The 13,334-nt window shown below is 42.3% G+C and overlaps 1 long non-coding RNA gene across 1 annotated transcript; it reads right to left on the reverse strand.

Annotated features, from left to right (window-relative positions):
- Nucleotides 1-3,766: 3,766 nt before the first annotated feature.
- On the reverse strand, nt 3,767-7,829 carry LOC119296774. The gene is made up of 3 exons (XR_005145377.1): nt 7,065-7,829; nt 4,468-4,540; nt 3,767-4,349 (listed from the first exon to the last, which is right to left on the reverse strand). It is a non-coding gene; the product is annotated as an uncharacterized LOC119296774 (long non-coding RNA).
- Between the last annotated feature and the right edge of the window lie 5,505 nt (nt 7,830-13,334).

The raw sequence follows: 13,334 nt of genomic DNA on the forward strand, positions 1-13,334 counted from the left end.
ACAGGTTCACTGTCACTAGACATAGTAGGAGACTATCAAAATATGTACATAAACCAATATTGAATATGTAAATGGTACGTGGCAAATCTAGCCACACAATTACGTAGGCAACCGACTAGTTTTATAAATATCAAAATAACATATCTAATTTATAAAACATGGCAAATTTATGATCTCATCAACACATCATTATTTCGAGAACCATAAGGTTGATACTTATCCACTGGATAAAGGAGAGATAACAAAACTACTTTGTTGTTCCTGCTGCTGGTATGTAATTAATCTTGCAGTGTCAGTTTATGAAGCATTCCCAAAGATTTGGCCAGCACAACTTATCTATTTACAGCAGAATTGTCTTTGGAGATTGTGCTTGTCTTTATAACAGCGGGCTTTGGGTATGTGGCTTACTTTGATCATCTTGTTGCCCCCCTTGTCGTTTATGATTTCACCTAAATAATGTAAAAGAAAGAACAGACTTATCATCTCAACATATAAACAATCGAGGTCAACAATTGATATCCCAAAATAAACAAACCATGAGTTATTAATCACCATATGTGCATCAAAGACAGGCCAAACACACCACAAGAAGGAAAGGAAGTATCACAAGACCTTGTACATTGTCCCTCATGTACTTGGTCATCATCACCGAGGACTAGAGATTATTAATGGGTTGTACTCTTGTAAACGGGACTGATGAGTGTATGACCATGAAGTGCTTGCTCTATGCATGGTTCGTATATACTAGAAGGGTTGGGCACGCTTTGCAGCACCGTTAGTGTTGTTGCATTTTCATAATTTTCTATTCCCTTTGTTTCAAAATATAAGGTATATTGTTTTTTGAAAAGTCAAACCTCTTTAAGTTTGACCAAATTTGTAGATAAGTAGAAATAAATGACAAATTTCAGAACATTCACAGATTTTAAGCAAAGTTCACAGATATTTGGAAAAAGGAAAACAACTTTTCTAATAGTTTACGAATTTTACAAAAAATATAAAAATCAAATAAATAGAAAAGAAAACTAAAACGAAAATACAAAAGAATAAAATAAAAACGAAAAATAAAATGAGAATAGCGTCTTCAGAAGAAAACAGGCAAGAAAAAATGCAGTATAAATCATTGGAAAAAGGTTAACGGAAAAAACGGAAGAAAAAAACACTTTTATGCGCCGGCTAGCGATTTGTACTCTATATCCAGCTCTCAAGCCACGGAATAGGAATTGGACGTACTATTTCACATTTTCACGCATAAGTGCCAAGTAGGATTTGCCACCGCACTCGATTACACTCGCTCGCTCAACCGGTCTTTTGTCATTTTGTTTTCCTGTGTGCTCTTCTTTCTAATAGATTAGGCCGTATTTTTTTTGCCTCCTTTTATTTTTTATTTCTTTTTCTTTACTTTTTCTCTCAGGCCCATTTTTCATTGTGCATAGAAAATAATGTCCCTAGAGATTTTACAAAATGTTTGACATGTATTTTGAAAAGTTTACCTCATATTTTGTAAAAACAATGTTTGCATGTATTTAAAAAATATTGACCATGCGTTACGCATTAGGCATGTCCTTTAATAAGGTTCATCATCTATTTTTTTAAACATCATCTTTGAAAAAATAAGTTGAATATTCATTCTATTTTAATATGGGTTTATTCTTTTTAAATTTAGTTTGTTTTTAGTGTCCTTTCCTCATTTCAATTTTTCTTTCAATTTTTCCTTTCCTATTTTTTTCTTTTTTCAGAGTTCTATTTTCATTGTCGAATTTAAAAAATGTGTATATTGTTTTAAAACTGTCATCGTAATTGTAAAGGTGTTCATCATGTATTTTAAAACATATTCATTATTTTCTAAAATATGTCCATCATCTACTAAAATATAGTCTTCGTGTTGACAAAAGGGTCATCATGAATTTTAAGAAATTTCATGTTTTGAGTAATATTCTTCATGTATTTCTGAAAAATTATTCATTTATTTTAAAAAATAGCTATCATGTATAAGAAAAATCGTCCATGGTATATTTGAATTTAATTGTGTAACTAGACAATGTCACCGTGTATTTTAAAAAAATGTTCGTACTGTCTTTCAAAAATGTCTTCACGTGTTTAAAGAAATTATTGTGTATTTAAAAATAACTTTCACACTACATTTTAGAAAAATGCTCGTCTCATAACTTTCTTGCTTGAAACCAAACTGAATGTCCTCACAAGGCAAAATCGATCCGGTCTCAACTCATTCTAACGTTCTTGCCGGAGGCCATGCTGCTCCATGGAGAAGGGGTCGATTGGGATGACTATGCAGTTGAGTGGAAATCGTAGGGAGGAAGCTCCGTTATCACTTTCATTACGGTGCATATTGGGCGTAATCGGCAATGAATTGAGTCGTATCCGATTACCTGCTAACTAATTACATGGCAATGTAAATCAAATAAGTGTTACGTGGTAAGTGGTAAACTGGTAATTAATCGTATTACATGATGAAATCAATGAACTAAACACCTCTTTAGAGCATCTCTAGCAGAACCCCGCATCACGCCGGCCCGCAAAACGCGTTTGCAGTTCACAAAAAAACGGCTTTGAGGGCCGGCGCGGACGGCCGCAAATGCAGACCCCGCATAATGAATCCGTAAAAAAGAATATTCGCGTATATTCTTTCCCGTGTCTTCTTCTTCCTCTCGCATGTGTTCATAGTCAGCTCCTTTGTCCATGGTAGTCGCCGAATCGATCCAGGAGCAAGCTCCTCCGTTGACGGATGGATCCGGGAGCTAGCTAGCTATTCCATGGCCGGCTGGATCGAGGAGCTTGGTAGCTACTCCCTCAACGTTCGTGGCCGGATGGATCGAGGACCTTGCTACCTAGCTAGCTAGCTAGCTCGTTCATGGCCGGATGGATCGGGAGCTTGCGAGCTAGCTCGTTCGTGGCTGGGTAGCTGCTCGCTCTTGCGATCTACTCCGCAAGCCAACGCCGCAGCAGCGGTAAATGGCGAGATTCCAGCGAGTTCTGTGGCGGAAGGTCATCGGAGCACGTGTGCGCACGGCGGAATTTTCTTGTCGCGTACCGTTGACCGGTTTGCAGTTCCCTTTATATTTTGCATCCAAATTTACAAAATTAAGGGTCGTGGGGATGGATTCTCAGGGGCTGCAAAAATTTTACGGGTTGACCGCTTTTGCGGGGTCAATTCGGGACGTTTTTTGACATCACGAAACTGAAAACGCGGATTTTTACGAATTTGATCGTTTTTGCGGAGTCTGCTAGAGATGCTCTTAGTAGGATCTAGAACAATATTATCTTGGAAAACAATGTTGAGCGTCCACATATAATGTGCTTCGACACTTGGAGCTGCAGAGTGTGCCGAGGCCCGAGGGTCAGGTCCATCACATGTTCCTGGTCCCTCCATTTGGCAAAGTGCAAAGACTACTCCAGTGCGGAATAATCTTGTTATAATGCGTATGTTTTGCTCTCGGCCAATATATTTTTGTGTGATGTTTAGGATTGGATCTACAGAGCCTGATATATTGTTACTGAAAATAATAATTGTAACTACAGGAGGGAAAAGGGTGAGGGCAGGGAGGGGGCAAGGCCCCCCTCCCGCTTCCCATGTATGAAGCTTATTAAATCAAGCTCGGATAATAACCACACTCAATTAGTAACTTGGGAAATATTATAAATCTTGAGAAAACCTCGATCATCTTTATACTCCCTCCGTTCGGAATTACTTGTCACAAAAATAAATGTATCTACAACTAAAATACATCTAGATACTTTCATTTCTTCGACGAGTAATTCCGAACGGAGGGAGTATAACTCAGTCTTGCAACAAGCTCCCCCACATCTTTATACATAGCAACCATGCGAGGGTCGATGGTAGTTGCACAACTACGCATGTCAAGTTCGTACCATTGATGTAGGTCTCTCAAGTCCTTGGCGAGGTCTTGGTCTTCTTGGATGGCCTCAGAGGTTTGACAGAGATGATTTCCTGTGAGGAAATAACCTTTGATCACATCGATGAACTTCCTGACTCTGTTCATGGTTTCTTGTGGTCAGTCTTCATTCTCTAGCTTGCGTAACATAAAATCATTAACGTAGTGCTCCATGTCGTATGGGAATTCTCTCACTTATCCTTCCTAGGCCTTGATTTGTGCATCAAGCTGATTCTGAGGCACCTCAAGCACCATGGAGAGGGTAGCCCGCATCACCATCAACTCCTATTGGAGACACTTGACGCCTTTCTTCAAAAGATTGTCCAGGTTTTATTCATCCTTGATCATCTCATGAGCATTGAGACGACGACAAGGCATCGGCCTCCATAGCTCGAGTTGACCTTGCACACTCGGCAACAACAACTTTGTGTTCAAACTCTGTAACGTAATCATAATGATTTTTAGGAGGGGGAATTTGCATAGTGTTCTTTGCAATGGATGGAATGACAACCTAAGATGAAGTAGTTGAAAATGAAACAATACCGAAATTCATTACCTCATATGGTTCAATATAGTGCCCAAATCTAAAGTTGTTTGCTTCGTGGAAACACCAGTGCACATATGAGAACCTGAATTTCAAAGGCGAAGATGAAGAAGAATACCCAGAATAGCGACTCTTCAACGGGACCGGCATTTTGGCTCCCGGGCTCAGATGAGCCCGGGCATGAATAGTAAATTCCTTACAAATAGAAAACAAATTAAAAAAATTCTCACTTTTTTTGTCGTGAAAGATGCTTGAGTGTGTGTTGTCCATTAAATTTTGGAGAAGTTTGGACAATTGAGGAGCTCTCAGAAAAAACCTTCCGGCCTATGAGAATGTTTGAAATTCTGCACTGTTCGGAGGTCATTTTTTCTTTTTTGCTATGAGCTCCTCGAATGTCGAAACTTCACCAAATTTGCCATGGGCATCATGCACAGAAGGATCTTGCACCACAAAAAATGATTTTTATTATTTCTTTTGCCATTTTAATGATATTACAAATCAATCGAGAGCCAATAAAATATGGAAATTCGTTTCATGATTAATATAATGATATCGTTGTGATATTATGTACATACTTTTCCAAGTCTTAAACTTTTTCAAATTTGTGAATTTACTTTAAAAATCAATGGGTTTTCTAAAAAATAAATGATTTTGTTATCAAAAGTCATCAATAGTTTGCAAATTCGTGATTTTTTTAATATTGTTGAGTTGTTTTCAAATACCTGAATTTTCTAAAATTTGTGAATATTTATTTTAAAACAACGAATTATTTTACATAATTCATGACCTTTTTATATATTGTGAACTATTTTTTCGAAATCCATGAACTTTTCTTAAATTCACGAGATTTTTCTGATGTTTTTCTCTTTTTGTAAACTTTCTTTGTTTGTGTTTTAAAAAAAATTCATGGTTGATAGGTTAAGTGGTCAACCATTGATCTACGAATCAGATGCACGCTGGCGAAGTGACGGCTTGTGGGTCTAATGGGCCGGCCCATGGCTGCGGACTAGTGGGCGCTAGAACTCCTAACTGGCCAACAAGCTGCCGATTAGAAGGTCTCAATGGTAGGGTTTTCTGGCCGTTTGATTGTGTTCCCATTTCCTGGATTCTTGGATTTTTGTGGGGTTCTAGGACAACATAACGTAAAAAATCGAATGTATCCTTGTGTTGGACCAAGGAGTCCAATCAATTTGCTGCACCATTGTATCTAACCAGCCTGAGTCCCGAGAGGAGAAGGGTCCAAAATACTAAATTATACCCCCTCCGTCCCAAAATAAAATAAGTGACTCAACTTTGTATTAACTAGATGATACCCCACGCGTTGCTGCGAAAATTCTGGCCGAAAAAACTGAATATATTAGACAAAGGAAATATAAATAATTTGAAACACTTGTTAAGCATGTTATCTCTCATGCTAAAAGAGGGATCGCACATAAATAGTTGCTGTGAATTCATCAGTTTACTAACAAAAACATAGATGGTTTCTTGAATCCTTCACTTTGCTAACCAACTAAATTGCACACTTGTGCATTATACTTCACCCATTCTGGAAGAGCAACACAAACTTTTGGTCAGAACATACTTTGAAACCAGCATGTTACAATCAATTCTCTTGATGTTGAGTTGAGGAACTAACATCATAAACCAAAACATTGATCTAAACATGGTACCTCTTCTAACATACCAAGACGACTAAAATGTATCTCCGCGTTCTAGAACCGCCTCGGACTTTTCCAAGTTTCTAATATGGGAGAAAGGTCGTAGTGTATGGTCTCATCCAGCTTTTGCAAATATAAATCGCTTTGTTTGCTAAAGGACAGAGAAGAAAATATATCACTAAAAATACTGGTGTACAACTAAGCAGAGTTCAGAAAAGTAATGAGCAACTTCTAACAAATCAATGTAGACCATATATCATATGGTACAGTCCCGTAATAGCGGCATAAATGATGCCCCTGGAAGTAGGTAATTTAATGTTTATATTGGTATAGTGTGCCCAATAAGAAAAACAATATTTCAGGGGAACAAAATTTTCCTATATTTAGTTTCATGATATGAGATCAAGATGAATTACATGCCAAAATAATTAGGTTCAGTAACTTGATCAAGATGTATGAACCGAGAAAAACATGCCCCAGTTGATTAAATAGCCAAAGGAAGGATAGTTAATTAAATAGTCTCCAAGTTGATCGCCTTGAGCATGAAAACAGTGACAACCATCTCTGGCTAACGCATCCACGATGTGTGGTAAATGTGACCATCGAACAGTATCAGCCATGGCCTGAATGGAGATAATGTTCGTTTAAATTGTTGAGAAATACAAAAAGAGATGCATAGGTATGGAAAATAAGTTTTATGACCATAACATGTCCAGCGGGTTAGAATTGCCCGTCATTAAGAAATTAAAAAAAAAGTAAACTGCAAACAAATGATATTTTGATTATCTAGAGTTACATCCAGCATACATCAGTAGTCACAAATAGATGATGTGTTGAACGGCAATAAGATTATGAAAGCTAGTCCATCAAAGGAGATTTGTGCAAGCTAATTTCTTCACAGGTTGGCGGATTATACGTTGAACGATAAAAGGAGATATGTGGAAGCCATACCATCAAAGGAGATTTGTATCACCATAACGTGGCTAGCAGGTTAGAGTTGTCCATCATTAAGAAGAATTTAACAACAAAAGTAACCTGCAAAAACTATTTTGATTATTAGAGATACACCCAGAATACATCAGTAATCACAAATAGAAGATGTGTTGAACACGAAGAAGATTATTGAAGCCACGATATGGTGAATTGGTGCAAGATAATTTCTTCACATGTCTTCAGAAAAATCAGTGCAATCCTGCTAACAAAACTGAGGAATTGGAGTTACCTTAAGTAACACTATTGATACAATATGCTAGAGAAAATTTAAATAGTCAATAGCCAATCTGCAACTCGAGCTTGAAATTGTGCGCCATGGAGAAGATGGTCAACATGCAGTATTTGACGGGGTGGCCCTTCACAAGCTAGAACCTGCATAGGATGGCTAGCGTCATCTTCATCTGCAGGTACACCATGTATTTGCTCACGTAGATCGCATCCCTTCCTTGAATGGTGATGTTTTGCCGAGCGCCGTCGCCGCCGATCCATCGGTCTGACCAGAAGCTAGCGACGTCGGCGTTGTACTCCGTCTTCCCCGTGGACTGGGATGGTACGACACCATCCCACGAGCATGCACCATGGTGTCGTCCGGAAGCACCTTTCCCCTCGACGGCACAGATGTCCTCACACATGAGCGGTTCCCTTTATCTTAGCGAAGATGAAGATCATCTGCCATAGAAGATAATAAAGAGAATAATGGGAAATCAATTGTGGGGAAGTTAATTGGAGAGATGATTGGACAGTAAAAACGTTGGAAAATCAATTGACTCTAGAATTATTGGGAGGCGAGGAGCCAAGGAAGGAGGACCCAACAGGGAAAGGTGTGGAGCACGGAAGAGGCCAACCCATGGGATGCACTGATCTGAGCCACTGAGAATTTGTGAGGGCCAGCCTGTGAGGGAGGGAAAAAAATTATATGAGATCAGGTCTCACCTTAGTAGGAGACCCGTCCTGATGGATGACACGTGACATTCACAAATCACAAAGCATCTAATCTCTCTCCCCCCTGATTTTAACTGGGGGTGGGGGGTGCTTTGTGATTTGTGAATGTCACGTGTCATCCATCAGGATGGGTCTCGCGTGAGACCTGGTCTCATAGAATTCTTTTCCGCGAGGGAGGAAGACGCACGTGTGGGGCCGAGGAAGGAAAGGAGGAAGGGCGGGGGATGGGCGGCACTCCAGCGGTGGGATCCAATCCTGCGGAAGGGCCGGCGGCCGCGCGGGACGCAAGATGAGTGGCTGCAGGTGAAGGAGGAAAAAACATGTCTTTTTTCCAGCGGAATAAGATTGATTGGCTGTTTTTGGAAACTGAAAAATGACGTGGTATATGGGTGACGTGGGCAGTGTGCATGTCAAAAGAATAGGGAGTAGTAGGGAGCAATTTCTTAAGAATAGTAGATTTTGTACTAAAGTTAGTACAAAGTTGAGTCACTTATTTTGGGACGGAGGGATTACTAATGAGTACTATATCATTATTTATTATGTTCGAATTAGTAAAAATAATAAAAGACTCAATTTGCAGAAGCAGATCCACAACATGGAAAAATAGCATGTACTAGGAACAACAGAATTAAATTGGGGTCAGTGAGTTTTATTAGGCAACTATCCTTTCTCCTGAGGACGTCTGGCAATGTGTAGTGATATGTGATTTATTTATTTATTTGAGAGACTGACTGGAACTCATGTGTGCACATGAAACCAATTGAATTCTAGAAGAGGGTATCAAATAATCAAATCCTATTATGCAAAAGTAGAATTGAGGACACTTTAATATTTACTTGTATTATAAGCAATGCAATGTTGGCACAAAGTACAAAGCATGCACATGTTATGAACTTATTACTAAGCACAACTTGCAAAAACCATTTTCTAACAGATTTTTTTATCCTCAAAAAATTTCTATAGACATGTGTACCTATAATATGCTAGAAATAACTATTAAGATATTTGTTAGACAATAGGTTTAGCAATCTCTACCACAATATTTAATCATATCAAAGTATACACAAACATATGCATGTACACTGGAATATATATGTATATACTATGCATTTATGCACTTTCCTAATTTAATTAAAATATAACTTATGAATTTGCAGTCTAAATTTAACAGAACACCATTTCCAGCGATATACATTAGAAAGTTATTAAGGAAAAACTATACTTAATATTTAATAATATTTTTATGTAGTTAACTATGACATCTAAGAAATAGAAAATCATATCCGTTAAGAGATTAGTATGATGAAAATAATGTTCAAAATATAAAAATTTAGTATGAAATATTAAATGTAGTTCGACGGGCACATCCGCAAGTCATCCTATATCCCATCTTGTTGAGGCTCATCATGTCGATGATCCTGTTGTAGCTTGTCCATGCAGTCGCCTCGCCTATCTTGCCATGTTTGGTGCAGTCCGGGGCAGACTCGTTGTTGTGGAAGTTCACCAAAGCCTATACTCCAATTGTGAGCACGGGGATGTCCTCCGCCCATGTCGATGCCGTCATTTCTGCCTCCACATACCACCTTGCCTCCTTGGGCACGTCGGCTTGCTGGCGAGCTTTCTCTTGATGGTAACAGATGACCGAGGCACGGAACAGGCAAGTCTTCTCCATGGTCAAGGGATCGACCCAAATGTAGATGTGTTTAGGGCTTATGCAGTCGTCACCACGTGACATGCATCGTCGGAGGAATTGTGCCCAAAGACGACATATGTGCTTGGGCTCTGCACAACTTTCCTTCTCTCCTCCTCATCCTCGATGCTCCACACCCTTTCTGCAATCCTTTGTATCTCATCGATCAACTCAGGACTCAGGCCGAACTGTATGTAGAACACAAAATACTTAGCGACATTGAATCCACCTTACACCAATGCTAATTCATGAGAGTATAATTATAACCATAACATTTGTATCAGGGACATCTGTCGATCCCCTCTACCACTGCTCCTGCTGGCGCAATTCATCGGAACTTGTTAAAGCCACATATCCGACGATCAAAAGCTACCTCAACAAGCTACTTCGGTGATCTACCTCGATAAACCGCGAAGGTCGAGGACCTGTTCGCCCAGAGAACTGACAGGGAGAAGCGTGCGAGGGAGCTCATTGAGGCTGTCCATGATCTGCAGCAAGAGCATGTCCATAGCACTACATCATCTAGTGAGGAAGCAGCGGCCAAGGCCGCCGCAACCCCGCTTCTCGCGACAGGTGGCTTCCTCTTTGGTGGCGGCCTTGGCACGGCTAGGGCTCCCTACGAGTATGCAGACCATGGCGATCTACTGCTACATCCGGGGTTCGGCATCTGTACACACACCGATGCTATGTACTCCCAGCCAACAGTCAATCTTCAGTCCATTCCCCGCTCACTGTCCCATCTCCCTTTGCACACACTAGGCAGATCCTCATGGGAATTGGTGAGGCACATCCTTCCACCATGCTACCGCTATTCACATGAGAGAATCCATGACTGACGCACGTTATGCGAACAATATTTTCATATGTTCGACATCCATGAATCTTACTGGGTTCCCATGGCATGTCTTGATTTTTGAGCTCTGCTTCTATTTGGTTGCAATCTGTTCACATAACGTATATACACTTTGTAGAAGTATCACTTGGTTTCGATTTGCATTTTTTGTTGTTGGATCGTTTCATTGACAATGCTTTGTTGTGTTCTGGAAATTGAGATAGATCCAATGCTCACTATTCAGTCCCATGGCTCGATTGCAACAAGGTGCTCCAAACACAGATATCTTCACCCTCGACCTGCATCCCATTCCCTACATTCTTAAGATTTGGTATTTAAAAAATTGTTCTCATTTTCCAAAAAAAGTTCAGAATTACAAAGGGCGTTTAAAGTTCCAAACTTTGTGAAGAATTTCAAAAATTGTTTGTGTTTACAACAAAATGTTCGGCTTTCGCAAATTGCTCAATCAATTAAAAATTTGTTCTCCTTTTTAAAAATTGTTTGGAATTTAAAAATGTTCCAAATTTTAAAAATTGTTTGCTTTTCTCAAGAAATATTTGAATGTGTTTTTTCAAATATTCAAAAATATTCGCATATTCAAAAGAAATTTTTGGGGTTGCGAAAATGTTTGCCTGGAAAAACCGCAAAAAAAGCTTAATAGTGCACTGCAGTAGATCGCTAGGAAATACCTTATGGTAAATGCTTAGCGGTATCTTAGGGTAAGAGACCCACGCTACTGTTAAGTAGCAGTTGTCGGATTTCGGGTTCCGGCAGACCCTTGAGGTTCGAACACAGGGGTGCGCGCGGAGATTTCGCCTTCTACCTACCTGCGCCCCACCGCCACGCTAAGATCTAAGCTATGGAAAGAACAGCATAAGAGACACGGAGTTTATGCTGGTTCGGGCCACCATTGTGGTGTAATACCCTACTCCAGTGTGTGGTGTGGTGGATTGCCTTTTGGGCTGATGATGATGAGCAATACAAGGAAGAACAACCTTGCGAGGGTCTGTTCTTGGCTGGGGGGATGAACTGCTAGGAGGAGTTCAGTCGCCCTTCTCTCTCTCTCTCTCTCTCTCTCTCTCTCTCTGTGATGCTACTCGATCCGATCCTAGCTAGTTTCTCTCTTGCCTTCTAGATTCTCCCTTCTTGATTGCGTCCCTACCCTGGGGGTGGCTAGTCCTATTTATAGGCAAAGGCCCTGGGCCTCTTCCCAAATATTGAGCGGGAAGGGCGCCAACAATTGGCCATTTTGAAGGGGAACATCTAGTACACTTACCCTGACTAAAGTTGGTCCTCGCCTGCCAAAGGCTCTGGTGGTGACGCTGGCTTGGGCTCCATAATGACTTCCTCCCTGCCGTTGGACTGGTCTTGGTCTTATTGCACCGAAACGGGTGCCTTTACTTGATGCTCTCGCCTGCGCTTGCTCCCTTTGCACCAAAGAGGAAAGGAGGACACTGCACGGGCTGGCGCCCGCCTGGCGCCCTTGGTCGTCATGGCTTGCGTCACGGGCACCTCGTGAGGTACCCCGCCTTGATCTCTCCGCCTCCTCGCGAGCCAACCTGATGAGGCCGTGCCTGAGGAAGCTCCGTGTCGTCCGCCCTGCAAGGCTTGGCCCCTCGCGAGGGTCTTGGGTCTGTGTTGATGAAGATAGGCCGCGCTGGGCCCCCTTTTGAGCCACGCCGCAGGCCGCAGGCAGGCAAGTCTGGGGACCCCCGTTCCCAGAACGCCGACAGTAGCCCCCGGGCCCAAGGTGCGCCCGGACTTGGCCGTGCATGGAGGCGAAAGGACAAGAGCGAAGTGCCGCGGGCCCTAACAGCCTGCGGCCTTGGGCGCCGCGTGGCGGTTGATTGGACGTGGGCGTCTTTTGCAGGGGCGCGTGTAGTTAGCGTCCTTTTAGGATCTGTTCCCTGCAAGAATCAAAGACAAGTCCCGTGGGGGCTTGTAAGGTGCCCGTGATCCTGTTTGTTAATATAACCCTTGTCGTAGAATTGTGCAAGTTGCTCATTCCGTCTTAGCTCAGTTCTCCCTTTCGAACCTCACGAGGGCTTGGTGCTCTGCGCCGACAGGTCCCAGTCCCAAGGCGGCTTCAGTCGTCGCTGGTATGCCAGGTCGCGATGCCGTGGTCAAGGCCAGGAGGTGAGCGACCCGGGGTCTGGTAAGAGCCCCTGAGTCGCGATGCTCAGGAGGTCCCCTTTGGTGCTCAAGCAGCCGTCGTTCGGTGAGAAAGGAGAGTGGTGTCGCTAACACGGGATTGCATTAGGTGCGGGGATGGTGCCACGGTAGCTGGTGCTTCTGGGTGGTGACTTATCTCGAGAATCAGGGACCGCTCTCTGGTGTGTCGCCGGGTCCGTGCATCGGCAAGCGTGAGGTTGCTCGGCGAGGTCCTCGCGTGTCCCTCCCCTCTCGCCTTTGCTCCCCTTTCTGCTCTATGTCCTCGGGTCCCGGCCCTCGAGCGAGTCTCAGCCGTCGCTGGTATGCTAGGTCGCGATGCCGTGGACAAGGCCAGAGGGTGAGGGCTGGAGAGCCAGCAGGAGCCCTGAGTCGCGATGCTCAGGCACCCCCCCTTTAACGTGCAAGCGGTTCGCGCGGATGAGAGTGAAGGAGAAACCGCAAGGGCCTCGCCTTACGCAGCTCCTTTAGGAGATCTTGTAGACCCATCATAGAAAGAACGAGGGGTTGCCATGACAATTAACAATCAGCCATTGGTTGCTTCCGAGGGGCGATGAGGCACTGAAGGCTTGACGAGGTGGCGCCATGCGGGGCT

The sequence above is a fragment of the Triticum dicoccoides genome, chromosome 5A (genome assembly GCF_002162155.2).
Source record: "Triticum dicoccoides isolate Atlit2015 ecotype Zavitan chromosome 5A, WEW_v2.0, whole genome shotgun sequence".
NCBI lineage: Eukaryota > Viridiplantae > Streptophyta > Magnoliopsida > Poales > Poaceae > Triticum > Triticum dicoccoides.